We start from the raw sequence: 20,052 nt of genomic DNA on the forward strand, positions 1-20,052 counted from the left end.
CACACACTTGGTGACCAGAAGTGAAGTGGTGGTGTGAGTAGTAAAGGGAAGAAAGACGTAGGAAGGAGAAAACAGTTTTTCCATTACAATTGCTTTCTAAAATAAGTACTGGGCAAACTTAAGGTGTATATTTGTTTCACCGATGAGCTGGTTTTTTCTTATCTTGGCCGAGTCTGTCACCTAAGTCTCTTCCTACCTGTAGTTATTGCACCATTTTTCTCCAGTCTCAGAACAGGGGACACGCGCTAAGTGCCAGAGGGTGACCTGACCCCAGGGTGGTCCGGCTCCCCGCCAAGCGTTCCTCCGGGACCTGCAGGATCCGGAAAACTGCACGACGAGCATTTGAGGAAGCCTGGAGCTTTGGCCCACAGGCTCAGGCTTTCAACAGCAAGGACACTGGCTGGAGCTTCACTTGTGCTGGGAGTTTCCTGATGAGGCACCATCGAGCTCACCTGGTGCTGTAGCCATGATGCCGGGCGCGCATCCGGGCCTTGCCGGGCGCGCATCCGGGCCTTGCCTGCCACTTTCCAGGCCTCTGGGCGAGCCTAGGCTGTGGTTGACCCGCCCTGGAACTTTTCGCACCGGCGGGGACACAGTGACGAGCTGCTACATTTCAAGGCTAGTTTTTGAAAGGACAGCTGTCGGCTGTTTCCGTAGTGTAGTGGTTATCACGTTCGCCTCACACGCGAAAGGTCCCCGGTTCGAAACCGGGCGGAAACAAAATGCGTGTTATTTCTTTTTTTTCGCTGTTTGAGCACTGACCCCCGCGGCGGTCCTCCAGTTTTTCTCTTATCTTTTCTGACACCAGAAAGGTAAAGTACTTTTGGCCACTCGAATGAAGTCATCGGTTCCGATCCGGATCCCCAGAACCAAGTTCTGGTTCAGGGCGGTGTCCTGAAACTCAGGCTGGTCCCTTATTCAGACTCTGCTCAGGCTCCTTCTTCTTCAGCTGGGTCTGCAAGGGGCTGTCTCCTCCATAGAATTTGCAAACCTGTATCAAGACCCAGCTGTGTGCCTGGCATTATCTCGCTTTAAGCTGAAGGGCGGGTATCTTTACCCTGCAGTCCAGAGGAAAGAATGGAACATAGTTGCAGAGCCAGTGTTACAAGTCGCTCTGCTCTCCACCCCCACCAAACCTGCCTATTTCTTTTTTCGATTTAAGCTGTCCCCATGCATTCAGTTCTAAGTTCCCAGTCATGGAGATTCTTTCTCCCTCTCTCCTCTGAGTCTTTCCCCACAGGGAATCTTAAGGCCCTAAGCCCTTGGTTCTAAATCAGGTGGAAACAATGTATATTTTCTTTTAATTAAGTTATTTTCACACACACACACACACACACACACACACACACACACACACACCCGGCAGTTCGCACAGACACTTCTCCAAGGAAGATAGATGGATAGCAAATAAGCATATCTAAAGATGTTCTACATCATTAATCATTAGGGAAATGCAAAATTAAAACACGAGATATCATACACATGTGTTAGAATGCCTATCATACCAGGTGTCCAGGATGTGGAAGAACTGGAACGCTCATACACTGATGGGGGGTGGGGGGATGTAAAATGTCACATCCACTTTGGAAAACAGTTTAACAGTTTCTTTGAAAGTTAAACTACTACTATAGACTCAGCCATTCTAATCCTAGGTATTTCCAAGAGAAAATTAAGTGTATGTTCATAGAAAGACTTGTACACGAATACTCATAGTAGCTTTATTTGTAACAGCCCAAAGCTGGAAACAACCCAAACGTCACCCAACAGGTGAAGATAAATTATGGTTACATCCATACAATGGAATGCTGCTCAGCAAAAGAAAAAAAAATTATTATTATTACTATTATACTGGGTGAAAGAAGCCCAGTCAAAAAGAGTGTTATATGACTCCACTTATATAAAATTGTAGAAAGTGAAAACTATAATGACAGAAAGCAGATCAGTGATTGCTTGGTAAGTGGAAGGAGAATGGCAGGCAATAAGGATTAGAAAGGGAAAATTGCGGGGACAATGGATATGTTCACTATCTTAATTGTGACAGGGCTGCATTATGACTTTCATTGGCCCTAGACACTTTGACCTTCCTGGGACTCTTCATAAAAAATAATGTTTAAATATTAAAAATATTTTCTTTAATTTAAAATTTAGATGTATTAATATAGTTCATTTATATATAACATATAATATATAATTGAATATAATATACTATTATATATAATATATGACTTAAATATATAATTTATTAATATAAGATATTTTACAGCTGCATTGGTATAAAGATGAAGGTATTAATATTATATAAAATCACTTGTAAAATTTCATTATTTTATTTTGAATTTAAATGATCTTTTTTTTAAAAATTAAAGCATTTTGGATTTAAAATAAGTTGAAATATTTTTGTAGGTGTATGCCTACCATGCCTGATGGGCAATTTGACCCCCCATTGTGAGGATGATTTCATAGAGTGATACATTTGCCAAAACTTAACCTGTACATTTTGAATATGTCCAATTTACTGTATGTCAGTTATGCCTAATACAGCTGTTAAAATTTGTTTTAATATTTCTCAGAAAAAAATAAATAAACATGTATTTGAAGTCTGTTCTGGATACTCATACAAATACATATTTTTAAGTTTCTTATTAAAATTTTTGTATGAAACTAAAATATGTATTCACAACATTAAATAATTTTGGGATGGACCTCAGGTACAGTGTTAATCTCAATTCATTGCCCTTGATCCACATGGATGGGTGCAAGACTCTTCTCTTGCTTTATTTATTTTTGTCTTAATTTATTACTTTCTTTTATCCCTATTACCTACTTTCACCCCCTCTCTAATGTGTTTGACATGTATTTTGAATTTGTATGTATCCTTGTAGACTGTGTAGTTGTTTTGTGTGTAATTGTTTCCTAATTTTGTGTATGTTCTTCACTCAGCATTGTGACTTTGGGTTCTACCCAAGTTTCTGTGTGCACATTTAGTCCTGTGTTTCTGACTGCTGTAAATAATTTCATAGTGGGCACCCACCCATTTTACTTTTCTTTCCCCCATGATAGATGCTAGGTTGTTACCCACTCTAAGATATGACAAAAAATGCCATCATACATTCTTTATTAAACAAATATTTATAGAGTACCTACTAAGTTCCAGGTACTGTTCTAACCTCCAGGGATTCATTAACTACAAAAAAAGACAGAACCAAATCCCTGCCCACATGTAGTTTACATTCTAGTGGGTGAGGCAAATGATAACAAGATAAAATATATAATAAGTTTGATGATAATAAATACTAAGGAGAAATAAAGAGGGCAGCAGGATATTAAATGTTTGGGATGTGTGTGTGAAATTTGAGATAGTGTGGCCAAGAAAGGGCCCCTGAGAAAGTAACTTTGAGTTAAAACCTGAAAGAAGTTAGGGAACTGGCCATGTAGAAATCTGGGGAACAAGCTTCTAGGCTGAGGGGCAGCAAGTGCAAAGGTCCTACAGCAGGAGCTAGCTATTATATTACAGAAATAGCAAGAAGACCAGTGTAGCTGGATCAGAATGAGCTAGGGGGAGGTAGAGTGCCTTGTGAGACATTGTAGGGAATTTCATTTTCACTTCGCATGATATGGGAGCCTGGGAAATGCATTTCCCTGCATTGCAGAATAGGGCAGAGGTAGGGTAGAGAATGAATCTGAGAGCAAAAATACAAATAAACAGCACAACCTGTGGTTTCACTGGGGCTCATTGATGGTATGGAAGAGAGAAACTACAGCCAAATAGCAACATGGAAGGAATAACTACAGCTCCCTTGGTGGCCCTGCTTTCCTCTCTGAGTCCAAAGTGGTTGATTCCTCTCCCTCACCTTTGTCCCAGACCAACTACTCTAGCAGTGCTAGGTTACCCATTCCACTAGCTCCTTTCTGAGCATACGCCAGTAACCTGGGCAGCTGGGGAGGAAGAGAATGGGCAAATTCCTCAGAGCTCTCTGGACCTTGAAAAGAGTTCATCCTGGTTGGTCAGAATATTTCAGGACTTTATGGAGAGCACAAAGAAATAGTAGGGTGATAGGTCTGCACCACCCAAACTGGCCAGGATCTTCCAGTCTGATCTTTGGTGGGACACAAAATGGAAATCCATGGGCAGGGAGACAGGCCTTGTTTACGAGAGCAAACAAGACCATGGCTTTCCGGGGAGGTTGTGAGGTAAACTTCAGTAAGCATTGGCCCTGAGCTTAGCATTTCCCTAAGGTGGTCTTCTCACTGAACTCCCTTCTCTGCTGTCACCCCCGGTCTGAGGAAAGTATGATGAGCCTTCTGAAGAATTTCAGGATAGAATCAGTGAAGCTTATCTAAGAAATTTTAAAAAAATGGTTGGGTCACATGCACTTTGGGTCTGAAATGAGTAGTCTGCACAACTACTTCCTGTTTGGGGAGGCCCCGGGGATCTCCCATTGATATAAAAGCAGCCTTGGCTTTCAAAGAGGCCTCTGCACAGGCCAGTAATTCTACCCAGGCTTAGGGACTTCGGGTGAATGCTACACACACTGCTGGGGAAACAGGGTCCATCTGGCTGAGTGAGGAATCTCAGGTATCACAACCTGCCGAACTTCAGTAAGAATACTGAGCAAACTTTTCCCTTTGTTTGGAAAGAAACAGCCAATGCATGTCAAGGGCTGGAAAAGCGTCCGTAATTCCCATGGTTGGGCCATCTGCCTACGCTGGCAAAGAGATGGAAATGCTTTAGAGCCCAGCCATAGTAGGACAGTTTTTAATCACTCTTCATCTTGCATACCATCCTGCTTTTAGACTTGTTCAAAGTCTCCAAGATATATTAATTGAAAAGGACTCAGGTGCAGAGCAGTGTGTATAATATGTAGTATTGGGGTAAGGAAAAATTGAGGAAATATATCTATGCACATATAGATACATGTATATGTGTTTAGTTATCTAGGAAAGGCAGACAAGAAACTGATAGCCATTCTTGCTTCTGGGAAAAGGAATGGGGAATTGAGGGTAGAGCTGGAAAGGAAACTTACTTTTCTTTGTATATGTTGGGCTGGCCAAAAAGTCCGTTCGGTTTTTTTGCGTCAAATGGCTCTAGTAGCACTTAGTTATCTTTAACTTCATTTGAAACAATTTTGTTAGATCGTATTGTGACAGCTGTCATATCAGAATGCATTTTTTAAAAAAGCTTATCAAAATTGGTGAATTTTTGTGTAGCCATTTTAATATTGAAGATGGAAGAAAAAAGCAACATTTTCAGCATATTATGCTTTATTATTTCAAGAAAGGTAAAAATGCAACTGAAATGCAAAAAAAGATTTGTGCAGTGTATGGAGAAGGTGCTGTGACTGACCGAATGTGTCAAAAGTGCTTTGCGAAGTTTCATGCTGGAGATTTCTCGCTGGACTGTTCTCCACAGTCGGGTAGACCAGTTGAAGTTGATGGCAATCAGATCAAGACATTAATTGAGAACAATCAACGTTATAACACTCAGGAGATAACCAACATACTCAAAATATCCAAAACAAGCACTGAAAATCATTTGCACCAGCTTGGTTATGTTCATCGCTTTGATGTTTGGGTTCCACATAAGTTAAGCGAAAAAAACCTTCTTGACCGTATTTCTGCATGTGATTCTCTATTTAAATGTAACGAAAACATTCCGTTTTTAAAACAAATTGTAATGGGCGATGAAAAGTGGATACTGTACAATAATGTGGAACAGGGGACTTCCCTTGTGGTCCAGTGGTTAAGACTTCGTGCTCCCAAGGTAGGGGGCCCAGGTTCGATCTCTGGTCAGGGAACTAGATCCCACATGCCGCAACGAAGATCCCACATGCTGCAACGAAGATCCCACATGCCGCAACGAAGATCCCGCATGCCGCAACTAAGACCTGGCGCAGCCATAATTATTTTAAAAAAAATTTTTAAATAATGTGGAACAGAAGGGCAAATAGGGCAAGTGAAATGAGCCACCACCAACCACACCAAAGGCCGGTCTTCATCAAAAGAAAGTGATGTTGTGTATATGGTGGGATTGGAAAGGAGTCCTCTATTATGAGCTCCTTCCGGAAAACCAAACGAATTAATTCCAACAAGTACTGCTCCCAATTAGACCAACTGAAAACAGCACTCGAAAAAAAGTGTCCGGAATTAGTCAACAGAAAATGCATAACCTTCCATCAGGATACCGCAACACCATGTTTCTTTTTCTTTTTTTTTTTATACATCTTTATTAGAGTATAATTGCTTCACAATACTGTGTTAGTTTCTGTTGTACAACAAAGTGAATCAGCCATATGCATACATATATCCCCATATCCCCTCCCTCTTGAGCCTAGCCTCCCTCCCACCCTCCCTATCCCACCCCTCTAGGTCATCGCAAAGCACCAAGCTGATCTCCCTGTACTATGCTGCTGCCTCCCACTAGCTATCTATTTTTAGATTTAGTAGTATATATATGTCGATGCTACTCTCACTTCACCCCAGCTTCCCCCTCCCCCGCCCCCCGTGTCCTCAAGTCCATTCTCTATGTCTACGTCTTTATTCCTGCCCTGCCACTAGGTTCATCAGTGCCACTTTTTTTTTTTTTTTAGATTCCATATATATGCGTTAATATACGATATTTGGTTTTGTCTTTCTGACTTACTTCAGTCTGTATGACAGACTCTAGGTCCATCCACCTCACTACAAATTACTCAATTTCGTTTCTTTTTATGGCTGAGTAATATTCCATTGTATATATGTGTCACATCTTCTTTATCCATTCATCTGTCGATGGACATTTAGGTTGCTTCCATGTCCTGGCTATTGTAAATAGTGCTGCAATGTACCACATTGTGGTACATGTCTCTTTCTGAATTATGGTTATCTCAGGGTATATGCCCAGTAGTGGGATTGCAGGTTCATATGGTAGTTCTATTTTTAGATTTTTAAGGAACCACCATACTGTTTTCCATAGTGGTTGTATCAATTTACATTCCCACTAACAGTGCAGGAGGGTTCCCTTTTCATCACACCCTTTCCAGCATTTGTTTCTAGATTTTTTTGATAATGGCCATTTTGACTGGTGTGAGGTGATACCTCATTGGAGTTTCGAGTTTCATTTGTCTAATAACTAGTGATGTTGACCATCTTTTCATGTGCCTCTTGGCATCTGTATGTCTTCTTTGGTGAAATGTCTATTTAGGTCTTCCATCCATTTTTTAATCAGGCTGTTTGTTTTTTTGATATTGAGCTCCATGAGCTGTTTGTATATTTTGGAGATTAATCCTTTGTCTGTTGTTTCGTTTGCAAATATTTTCTCCCATTCTGAGGGTTGTCTTCTTGTCTTGTTTATAGTTTCCTTTGCTGTGCAAAAGTTTTTAAGTGTCATTAGGTCCCATTTTTGTTTTTATTTTCACTACTCTAGGAGGCTGGTCAAAAAGATCTTGCTGTGATTTATGTCATAGAGTGTTCTTCCTATGTTTTCCTCTAAGAGCTTTATAGTGTCTGGTTTTACATTTAGGTCTTTAATCCATTTGGAGTTTATTTTTGTGTATGGTGTTAGGTAGTGTTCTAATTTCATTCTTTTACATGTAGCTGTCCAGTTTTCCCAGCACCACTTATTAAAGAGGCTGTTTTCTCTCCATTGTTCTTGCCTCCTTTGTCATAAATTAAGACCACATGTTTCTTTGATGACCAGGCAAAAACTGTTACAGCTTGGCTGGGAAGTTCTGATTCATGCGCCACATTCACCAGACATTGCACCTTCGGATTTCCATTTATTTCAGTCCTTACAAAATTCTTTTAATGGAAAAAATTTCAATTCCCTGGAAGACTGTAAAAGGCACTTGGAACAGTTCTTTGTTCAAAAAGATAAAAAATTTTGGGAAGATGGAATTATGAAGTTGCCTGAAAAATGGCAGAAGGTAGTGGAACAAAATGGTGTATACATTGATCAATAAAGTTCTTGGTGAAAATAAAAACTTTTTGGCCAACCCAATACTTTGTCCAAAGTTCAGAAACAGCAGAAGTAAAACCAATGAATCACTGAAGTAGTAAAAGTTTACTGTGCACACAACAAAAAGAAAGTTCACAAACCAGGAGCACTCACTCCAAAACATGGAGGAAAACTCAGGGGTATAGAGTCATCCCTCCATATCTGTGGGGGATTGGTTCCACGACCTCTACTCATACACCAAAATCCTTGAACACTGAAGTCCCTCATATAAAATGGTGTAGTGTTTGCCTCTAACCTACTCACGTCCTCCCATTTACTTTAAATCATCTCTAGATTACTTATGATACCTAATACAATGTAAATGTAAATAGCTGTAAATACAATATAAATTCCATGTAAATAGTTGCTGCCTTGTGAGAAATTCAAGTTTTGCTTTTTAGAACTTTCTGGAATTTTTTTTTCCAAATATTTTTGATTCTTGGTTGGTTGAGCCCAAGAATGTGGAAGCCACGAATAGGAAGGGCCAACTGTATTGTTACAAAGCAGCTTGTATTAGTGAGGAGGCAGTGACTGCTTATAATTCACAGTGATTGGTTACAATTTTAGAATTTTCTTAAGTGACAGGGAATTGGTTAGTGGTTACCTCATATCAATTTTGGTGAAGAGTTTAAGTTGTGCCTATGATTTCCAGAGGCATGAGCAAGAAGTGACTAAGGTCAAATTAGTCTCCCTTGCTTTGCAAAATAAGCTAAATTAAGCTTTGCTGTATAACTAAACTGGTTTTGTCTGCTCAGGGAATTTTCAAAGCCAGTCTCCATTTGTTTTTTGTTTTAACGATTTTTCTCCCCTTCCAGTTTTATTGAGATATAATTGACATACAGCACAGTGTAAGTTTAAGATGTACAACATAATGATTTGACTTATATACATCATGAAATGATTACTGTAATTAGTTTAGTGAACATCCATTACCTCATATAGATACAAAATAACATTAAAAAAATTTTTGCTTTTCCGGTCAGCGGCCTGAGGTGACCTCCAAAAATGGTTCGCTATTCACTTGACCCAGAAAACCCCACAAAATCATGCAAGTCAAGAGGTTCAAATCTTCGTGTTAACTTTAAGAACACTCGTGAAACAGCCCAGGCCATTAAGGGTATGCATATCCGAAAAGCCACCAAGTATCTGAAGGATGTCACTTTAAAGAAGCAGTGTGTGCCATTCCGTCGTTACAATGGTGAAGTTGGTAGGTGTGCCCAGGCCAAACAGTGGGGCTGGACGCAGGGTCAGTGGCCCAAAGAGTGCTGAATTTTTACTGCACATGCTCAAAAATGCAGAGAGTAATGCTGAACTTAAGGGCTTAGATGTAGATTCTCTGGTCATTGAGTATATCCAGGTGAACAAAGCCCCCAAGATGCGGCGCAGGACATACAGAGCTCATGGTCGGATAAACCCATACATGAGCTCTCCCTGCCACATTGAGATGATCCTTACTGAAAAAGAACAGATTGTTCCTAAACCAGAAGAGGAGGTTGCCCAGAAGAAAAAGATATCCCAGAAGAAAATGAAGAAACAAAAACTCATGGCCCGGGAATAAATGCTGCAAAAAATAAATGCAAATAAAAGTAAAAAAAAAAAAAAAATTTTTTTCCCTTGTGATGACAACTCTTAGAATTTACTCTCTTAAATAACTTTGATATATAACATACAGCAGTGTTAATTACATTTATCATATTGTACATTATGTCCCTAGTACTTATTTAACTTATAACTGGAAGTTTGTACCTTTTGACCACCTTCATCCAATTCTACTTCTCCCCAGACCTTGCCTCTGGTAACCATAAATCTGATCTCTTTTTCTATTAGTATGTTTGTTCGTTTTTGAGGTATATTTGATCTATACAACACTACGTTAGTTCCTGATGCACAGCATAGTGATTTGATATTTCTATACATTTCAAAATGATTACCATCTATCACCATACAAAGATATTACATTATTATTGACTATATTCCCCACACTGTATATTTCATACTCCTAACTCATTTACTTTGTAACTGGAAGTTTGCACCACTTAACTTCCCTCACCTATTTCTCTCCTCTCTCACCCCTCCCCTCTGGCAACCACCTGTTTGTTCTCTGTGTTAACTTTCTTAGTGTGTGGATTTATTTTTATTACTTTTATGTATCACCTATTCAAAAACTATCAAATGTTTTTAAGATGAAAAAAAATACCATTAAGACTAAATAGAAACGAGAAGTGTATGTGACCTAACTTTAAGTGAAAATGTCAGTGGACATTTTTCTGGAGTGGGCAGACAAATTCAAACATGGTAAAAAAAAAAAAAAAAAAGACACGTAATATGAGAAAAGAGCAATCTAGTTAGGCAAAGGAGAGATTATAAATTTTCATTACAAAGACAAAGAAGATATGGACACATTAACTAAACAATAAAAACGCGAATATCTCCAAAAATTAATTCGTCGCGTGATTTCGCCTTCTTACTCCTGGGGGCGTCCAGGCTGCACCTAACCCCTCCTTCCTCGTTTTCCGCAGACTCCGAGGGCCAACAGCTGGGCAGCGCGCGAGTCAACCGAGACGCCCAGGGGTCCCCAGACACACCTGAAATCCGGGCTCCTGAGACCGTCTCCGGGGCACGAAACCTGCACAAAGGCCACATTCGGCTTAACGGTACAACCTGAGAAACCTATGTCAAGGCCGGAAATCTGAGGCCTGGAGAAAAGGCGCGCCAGCGTTTCCCGGAAGTCTGAGAAGGCCGATTGGCCGCAGCCCTCGGACGTCCCCGCCCCCTGCCCGCCGTCACGCCCGCAGGCGGCCCCGCCCCCGCTCCTGCCAGGGCAGCCGTGGTGGGGAGCCTTCCCGCAAGTCAGGCCTGAGTCAGGACCGGAAAGCTGGGAAGTGTTGATCTGTTCCCGACAGTGGAAGCAACGTGACACGATACCGGCCACACATCGGTGGGAGGGAAGTGGAGCACAGCGCAGGCAGCCTCCTGTTGGCGTCCCCACTTCGGGCCCAGGAGCTGGAAATGACTGGGCCTTGTCATTGCTCCGAGGAGAGTGGCGATCCCATAGATCTGAACACTTCATAGTCATGTGCGTGTTCCAGCCGGGTCCCATTCACTCCAGCTCCTCCATCTCCACCTAATCCCAATTATAGGTGTGCTATTTAAAAGTGTTCCTGTGGACGTTATTAACCAGGAAAATTCTGGTTCAACAGAGTTGAGCAGTCCTCTAATTAAATAGCTTTCGGAGTTTTTAAACGTGCTAATATACACTTCCTAATCATAATGACTAACGTTTGTTTTACATTTACTTTGTATCACAGTAGTTTACAATGTCATTTAATCATTTTAACAATCTTATGAGATAATCATCAAAATGTTACAGATGAGGAAATAAAGTTGTAAAGAGATATGCCTGAGTTCCCATTCTAGTGATGGAGCTAGATCCAAACCCAGGTCATTTGTACTGATTGTCCACAAATCCCTTTTTAAACCAGAGCATCACTTGAGACCAGGCCTATAAAGAGTGTACTCTGTCTTGGAGTCCTTGGAGGGAGCATCTGTGAGGTCCAAGTCAAACAAGAGAATGTGAGCCCCAGCCCTACCATTGAAGAGGTGAATTTCCTGGTTTCTGACAACAAGGTAAGGCAGTGGGGAAACTGCAGGAAACTGAGGTTGGGGTGCCAGTAGTACTTCTTGCTACCTTAAACACAGCTGCTCCTGCCTACACCCCTTGCAGAACACTCCCCAATATTCTAATGAAACCCTGAAGGTGAGGCTAGTGCTGGAAGGGACTCTGAGCCTCCCACTCCTGAGGAATGGATTAAAAAAACAAAATAAAACGAACAAAAACCCCCTAAGAGTAGGAGGTGAGAACTTGACCCACCATCTGGTCTAATACAGTCACACTGGGAGTTGCTGGTGGGGGGCGGGGAGGAGAGAGGAATAGATTCTGAATAGATTTAACTCCCATCTCCTTCCAAGGGAAGACACCTAGACTAGAACAAATGTCTTTTGTAGAAGTCTGGGAATGAGACAAAACAGCTTACTGGGCAGAGACTTTGCAGCTAGAGGCAAATGAATGGGATGGGTCAATGGACTTGAGCAATTAATGTCAGGATGGCAAAAGGCCCAACAGAAATAGCTGCAACTTAGCACATGGTACCCAGGGACAAGGCCAGCCCAACACATCTGAGAGCAGTAAGGTGCCAGCTGCCAGCCACAGGGTTGCCTCCCTTTTCTGCTACCTCTAGGTCATGGTAGGTCCACCTTCACCTAGATGCCACCTTGAGGAGAATAAGAGAGTGTTCTGGTTATCTATTGTTGTGTAACAAATGACTCCAGAGTCAAGAATTTGGAACGGGTATGTTGGGGACAGTTTGTTTCTGCTTAAAATCTCTGGGACTTCAGCTGGGAAGACTTGGAGGCCAGAGGTGACTTGACGGCTGGGGGCTGGAATCATCTGGAGTTGCTCATTCAAATGTCTGGATGTTATGCTGGCTGTCGGCTGGGATCTCAGCTGAGGCTGTCAGTAGCAGCACCTACAAGTGGACTCTCCATGAGGTCTCTCTACTTCCTCAGATCCAAGGTGGCTGGACTCCAAGAGGTGGCATCCCAAGAGGACCAAGCAGGAGCTGTCACCTTTGACTTTGCATCCCTTCCACCTTAGTCAGAGGCCCACCCAAATTCAAGAGGAGAGAATATAGACTCCTCAGTGGGAGGAATGTCAGCATCACATTTAAGAAGAGCACGTGCTATGGAATATCTAGCTGCAACCCTGTTGAAAAATTAAGAGGAATGATGAAAGACCAAGCATATTCCTATAGGGACTGAGTTAACCCCCAAACACCATGTTTTGTTATCTATTTCTGTATAACCACCTCAAAATTTAGTGCCTTAAAATAGCAATTTATTATTTCTTATGGTTTTGTTGGTTGGCAGGGGCTCAGATGGGAATTTGGCTGGAACTAGAATGATCAAGATAGCCTTAGGCCTTTCTCCACATGGCCTTTATCTCTGGCAAAGTAACTGGTCTTCTTACATGGCACGGACTAGCAAGAGGGAATGTTCCAACCAAGGCAGGCAGAAGCTACAGATCTGTTAAGGCTCCACCCTGGAACTTACATATCAGCAGTTCTCAGATTCCTAGAGAAGGGAAATAGACTCTACCTCTTGAAGGGTAATTGTCCAGGTCACATTTCAAAAGAGCTTATGGGGTGGGAGATATTGTTGTCATCTTTGGAAACACAATCACCACCACAACTTAAACAGAAAAAACTTAGAGATCTTTAACTGGGCAGTTAAAATTTCCCCCATTTCTCCACATCTTGTAGGATAGAGGCTTAAGAACAGGTTAGATCAATTATAAAATAGGCTACATTTTTTTTCCCATGCATATCTGAATGTAATGAGTAAATTGTGAGCCACTACTTATGTCAAAATATTGGTCTGCACTAGAAAGAGTCTTAGTCTTAAGACATAAAACTGGAGAACAAATGTGAATCGGAATGGGAAATAGGAAGATTAATTTTGGTTTTGGACCTATATCTGTCCATCATCTGAGTGCGTGCTGTGACTTAACAAACACCCAAGATGGGCCAAATGATCAACTGAGACTTTTAAGGCTGACTCACTTGTTCTACATTCTCCTTTGCTCTCATCCTGGTTCAATCTACCATCACCCCTCACCTAAACAACTGCAGAAGGCTCCTAATCAGTTTCAGTTCATCCATAGTTGTCATCTTCCAATCCATTCTCCATTTATGTATCTTTTTTTTTTTTTAAATTTATCTATTTATTTATGGCTGTGTTGGGTCTTCGTTTCTGTGCGAGGGCTTTCTCCAGTTGCGGCAAGCGGGGGCCACTCTTCATCGCGGTGCGCGGGCCTCTCACTATCGCGGCCTCTCTTGTTGTGGAGCACACGCTCCAGACGCGCAGGCTCAGCAGTTGTGGCTCACAGGCCTAGTCGCTCCGCAGCATGTGGGATCCTCCCAGACCAGGGCTCGAACCCGTGTCCCCTGCATTGGCAGGCAGACTCTCAACCACTGCGCCACCAGGGAAGCCCCTTCTTTTCCTTTTAAAAAAAAATATTTTTATTACAAAAGAAATATGTGCTTATTATAACCAATCAGCACATACATGTACAATGAAAACTTCTTAAGCAAGAATAACCAACCAAATGGAGAAGCCATACAGGAAAAGACATATTTAACTATCTTTTAAAGGAAATTAAAACAAAAGACACCCTAAATAAAGTAAAAAACAAAAAAACAAAAAACTAGAAACATGCTGAGAAATAATTCCAACACATATGACTGAAAAAGTGTATCTCTAACACACAAAGAGTGCCTACAAATTGATAAGAAAAAGAAACTAATAGAAAAGTGAGTAAAGGATATGAATAGGCAATTCATAAAAAAGAAATTCAGCATAGCCAATAAACATATGAAAAGGTGCTGGTAGTCAAAAAACCAAAAATTAAAAGAATAATATATCATTTTCACTCATCAGATTGATAAAAAGAAAAAGAGTAATAATATTCAGGGACTAAAAGGATGGCAGAAAACAGCACTTTTGTATCATTCTGGTGGGAATATAAATTACTATATTTTAAAAAAAGTAACCTGGCAATATATACTAAAAATAAGAATACATGTTCACTTTTGTCCAGCAACTCTACTTTTAAGAATCTAGCCTACTGAAATAAAACCATCAGTATAGAAGGCCAAATATATAAAGATGTTTATTACAATATTGTGGTAGCAAAAAGTGGAAATATCTTGAATGCCCATTAACAGGGGAATGATTGAATAAATGTCTCCACTATGGAATATTAGGCAACTGTTTAAGAAAATGAGATAAATTTATATATACTTTGTGGTTCTATTTTATTGATTCCTTTTGACTATTGAGCCTCTGAACCTACTTCCTATGTTTGGGGGATCCCCACCCAACCACCGCTGCCCCAGCCTTGTAAGATACAGCTTTTCTCCCACCATAAAATGCCAGCTATTCACTTTTCTAGCCTCTGTTGCAGCTAGAAAATCTGCAGATTAGACCACCAGTCCCACATCTTGAATTGGAAACAGGTGAGGGGAAGAAGCAGGGAAGGCAGTGAACGCAGCCTGGTGAGGGGTATGGCAACAGCGGCAGCTTCAGCCAGTTTCTAGAGGTGGTAGTCACAGTGACTCGAATAGTAGCACCCAATGTCCAGAACGCAGGACTGGCTACATGATTTTTGGGAGCCAGTGCAAAATAAAAATGTGGGGCCCCTTGTTCAAAAATTATTAAGAATTTCAAGACGGGAACAACAGACAATTAAACCGAGGGCACAGCCTTTCTCAGTGCAGGGCCCTATGGGACTGCATAGGTCGTATGCCCGTGGAGCCAGGGCAGAGTAAGTCAGATATGCAAGCCGCAGTGGTCGTGCCCAGTGGCAGTGGCAGCTCAGGGTACTAATTCGTCAGGACTAACAGGAATAACTTAAAATCCAAGTCTAATTCTCTATCTCCCTAGAAATCGTATGAACTACCCAATATCCTTTAATAAGTTATTTTTCCACTGAATTAGCCAGAGTTGATTTGTGTTTCTTTCAGCTGAGGACTCTGATACCTCAGTGATATATTAAGTGAAAAAGGCAGGTTGCAGAGTAATGTGTATAGTACAAGAAAACAATCTGAAAGGATGCATAATAAGTGCTGAAGATTATTTAGTTTCAGAAACAGTTCCCTGACATAATTTCTCCCACTTCTTCTAGTAACATAATTTTTAGTTGGGCATATAACCTCTCAGAATAAAAACTGTATATTTCCTAGCCTGCTATATTTGCAGCTAGCTATGGTCAGTGACTAAGTTCAGGCCAATGAGATGAAAATGGGAACATCTTTGTGTGACAGCTTCAAGCATCATTCCTTAAAAGACAGCTGCTGCGTGCCCTTTGGAACTACTGCCATCTTGGATTATGAGAATCAGGGTTCCACCCTTGGGATGGAGAAAGAATGAGCTGGAAGGAATCTAAGACCCTGAGGTCCTCAAGCAGCAGAGCTCCCCTAACAACCCAGGACTGCATACCTCTGGACATTTTCATGGGAGCAAAATAAACCTCTCTATATTTTTAAGCTACTCATTTTAAATTTTCTGTCACTTGCAGCCAAATCTACTTTAACTAGAATAGTTTTTTCCCCAAGGAAGATGAGGTCGGAATGCTGGGGGTGGCGGAGTGGGAGTCTTTGCATATCTCTGTTTGATTTGTTTGATTTTCTACAATGTGAATATATTCCTTCTATAATTTAAAAAAAAAAATTTAAAAAATATCCCTGAAATTGTGGCCAGAAGACCTAGAGTCTAATTACAGCTCCAATATTAACTGGTTATGGCCTTAGGCAAATCATTAAGTTTCTCAATATCTCAACTTAAAATTTTTTCCAAATGAGAGAAAGTAATTCAAATATTCTCTTAAAGTAGTTGAAAAAGACAAAGCAATATTCTGTATTACATGTAAAGTTTTGCAAAATTTCAGCTAAGAAAATTCCTTGAGATGCTCCATGAAAAATAAGTCCAGTGGTCAAATAAGTTGAGGAAATGCTCTATATTATATCCCCTTTCCACTACTGAAGAGTTTTAATATACGCTTGGAAGTTAAACATCTGAGACTTCCCATAGGAGAAAACTTGTTTTGTTTCACTAATCCAATCAGATTAAATGAGGGCTCGAGATTTCAGATTTTAGGGTCTGGACTTTCAGGAACGGGTCAGTTTGGGAGTTTGAAAACTGGTTCTGCAACTTACTGGCTGTGCACCTTGGACAAATTATTTAACCTTCCTATGTTTCAGTTTTCTCACATATAAAATGTACTAATATTATTCTCATTTTACAAGGGGCTATGCAAAAATAAGTTTAAAAACTTTGGTTTTACTTTCATTGCTCAAAAATTTTTGATAATTGTGAGAATAAAATCTCTGATCTAGACTTTTTAGGAAATTACTGACTCTGTGCCTGATTTCTGACAAACGAAGAAGGAGAGGGTAAAATTTGGGAGTGGTCTGAGGCAATATATTCTCAGAGAAGAGGTATGAATGATGATTGAGTGATTTTTGTATGTAACAAGGAGGGACACAGAACTCTGGAGAGCTCTGGTGTTCCTCTTGGTACTTGTTAAAATGAGACATGAGATCTTATCCTAGCAGCATTCATCGGTACCTGTTTTCATTACTTCTTGGCAGTCTTCAGTAAAGTTCCCATTACACAACACTTAAATTTTTTTTTTTCTTATTGCGGTAAAATACATATAAAATTTACCATCTTAACCCTTTTTAAGTGTACAGTTCAGTCATATTAAGTACATTCATATTGTTGTATGACCAACACCCTTATCCATTTCCAGAATTTTTTTCATCTTGCAAAACCGAAACTCTGTACCTATTAAACAATAACTCCCCATCTACCCCCCCAGACCCAGTAGAATTCTACTTTCTGCCTTTATGATGTTTGATCACTCTAAGTACAGGTACCTCATATAAATGAATCATTCAGTATGTCTTTTTGTGACAGGCTTATTTCATTTAGCATAATGTCTTCAAGGTTCATCCAAATGTTGTAGCATGTCAGAATTTCATGCTTTTTTAAGGCTGATAATATTTCATTGTATAACGTTCACATTACTTCTTGTTATATTAAGAACTTTAGCCTTTAGCGACATGTTTCTTATATTTTGCCCACAGGAAGTGTCACCACACCTAGTTAAGACAATTTTTTCCATCTAGGATTTCAATTCACCTTTTAAAGGGAGAAAGTGAAGGCAGAACAAAGAAAGGTGTGGGAATTGGCTGAAATAATCATTCAAATGAGTAATTTCCTGGACAGTATTCTTAGGCTAGATATGTAGAAGAGCAGGCCCCCAGAACTGAATTAAGGAGTTAGATTTGGTGGGGGTAGGGGGGGACATTTACTCATTTATTTATTTCTTTGGTAACAGATTTATTGAGATATAATTCATAGACCATACAATTCACTCAGTTCAAGGGCACACTTCATTGACTTTTAGTATATTCACAGAGTTGTGCAAATATCACCACAACCTTAGAAAATTTTCCTCGTCCCTGAAAGAAATCCCGTAGCAATTTGCCATCACCCTCAGGTCCCTTCTCAGCCTTATGCAACCACTAACCTACTTTCTGTCCATACAGAGTTGCCTATTCTGGAAATTTCATATAAATGGAATCATATAGTATGTGGTCCTTTGTGACTGGCCTCTTTCACTTAGTGTAATGTTTTCAAGATTCATCCATGTTGTAGCGTGTACTGGTAATTCATTTCTTTGTTTGTTTAGTAGATGAGAGAAATAATAGCATGAATTCATTCTTTGTATTACTGAATAAGATTCCATTGTGTGATTATACCACATTTTATCTACTCATCAGTTTTTGGACATTACAGTTGCGTCTATTTTTTGGCTATTATGAGTATTGCTGCTTTGAATACTCATGTATACATTTTTGTGTGGACATATGTTTTCATTTCTCTTGGGTATATACCAAGAAGTGGATTTTTAAAAAATTTTTATTTTATATTGGAGTATAGTTGATTTACAATGTTGTGTTAGTTTCAGGTATACAGCTATGTGATTCAGTTATACATATAACCATCCTTTTTCAGATTCTTTCCCATATAGGTATTACAGAATATTGAGTAGAGTTCCCTGTGCTATACAGTAGGTCCTTGTTGATTATCTATTTTATCTATAGTAGTGTGTGTGTATTAACCCCAAACTCCTAATTTATCCCTCCCTACCAAGGAGTTAGATACTATAGGACCAGAAAATGAACTTGGGAAACTAGACTGTTTTTAGTGTTCATTTCTTTTTGTATTCTTATTTAAAACTGTACAGGAGATTGGAGATACATGCTGAGGTGGCAAGCCTCAAACGTTCTCTACAGATGGTAAGACCACACTGTGACAGAGAGAGGGGAAGAATGGCATATACTTTTAGAAACTGGAGTAGATGTTAGGAGAGGTTCTACTCTAAAGGAGTTTTCCTCTGAGTATTTTCCACTGTGTGAGGTCAGATGAGACCTAGGACAGCCCAGAACACAAGGACCCTCCTCCCATCATATCCCCAGAGGCCACTGTCAATGTGGGCCAGTCTCTGACTCTCCTCTCCCTACCAGGAACTGAAGAGACTGTGCCAGTACCTTTCCCCATGATCAGCTTCCAAGGAGGCAAAGCTTTCATGCATCTGACCTCAAGGGTCAGTGGGACTCTGGGAGCATCCTGAGGGATGGGAGAGATGCCTGGAGTTTACCCCCATCACACTTTATCTGGCTCAAGAGAATCACTCTTCATCTACTCATCACTATTTCTCACCCAGGTTTCTCCCTAAAGCAATGCCTTAGGGGGAGCTCTTTCCCTGAGTACACAGCGACACTGACATATTAATCGCATCTTTCTGCGCAGAGTTGGTGGCAATCCTCCAACAACAGGAAGTTGAAGTTCCTTCCCCATTCTGGGTTGAATAACCAAATTTTCTTGGCTCTTAGAGTCTCTCTTCCCCCCACTTCTTTTTAAAACTTGACTCTGTCCCTGACTCTTTGCTATCCCATTGCTCAATATCTTCCATCACATACTCCTCCTCATGACTCTAACACTTATGTAATTTAAGGATTTGGTGGCAGGAGACAATGGGCAAAAGGTTTCTTCCTTTGTGGTGTAGGGGGTAGGGGACTGGTTGTAAAACTAATCTCCACTAGAGGGAGACTTAGTCTTAAGAAAGAAAACTGGTTATGAAATTCGTGACGTTTAGAGGAAGTAGAGCTATTAACTCATTTATATAGCTGTTGTATGTAGCCAATTATCTCTGTAAAAAAAAAACTGTTGTGAAAATAATGAGAATTCATTTGTTTTTTATTTTAGGAATTACCTTTTTTTAATCTTAATTTTATAATTATGTAAAATATTTACATGGTTCTAAAATCAACTCTGCAGAACAAGGTATATTCAAAGAAGTTTATCTTCTACCCCTGTCTTTTCCTCATTATTTCTCCTCTCTACCTAAAGGTAATCACTAATCATACCACTTATTTTTCCATCATTTTTCTCTT

General features: G+C 40.2%; 1 pseudogene across 1 annotated transcript; it reads left to right on the forward strand.

Annotated features, from left to right (window-relative positions):
* The first annotated feature begins 8,432 nt into the window (after positions 1 to 8,432).
* On the forward strand, positions 8,433 to 10,296 carry LOC309635784 (large ribosomal subunit protein uL22 pseudogene; annotated as a pseudogene). The gene has a single exon. The product of its transcript is annotated as a large ribosomal subunit protein uL22 pseudogene (transcript).
* The last annotated feature ends 9,756 nt before the right edge of the window (positions 10,297 to 20,052 follow it).

The sequence above is a fragment of the Balaenoptera borealis genome (assembly GCF_965194805.1).
Source record: "Balaenoptera borealis genome assembly, chromosome: 1".
In the NCBI taxonomy this organism is placed as follows: Eukaryota; Metazoa; Chordata; class Mammalia; order Artiodactyla; family Balaenopteridae; genus Balaenoptera; species Balaenoptera borealis.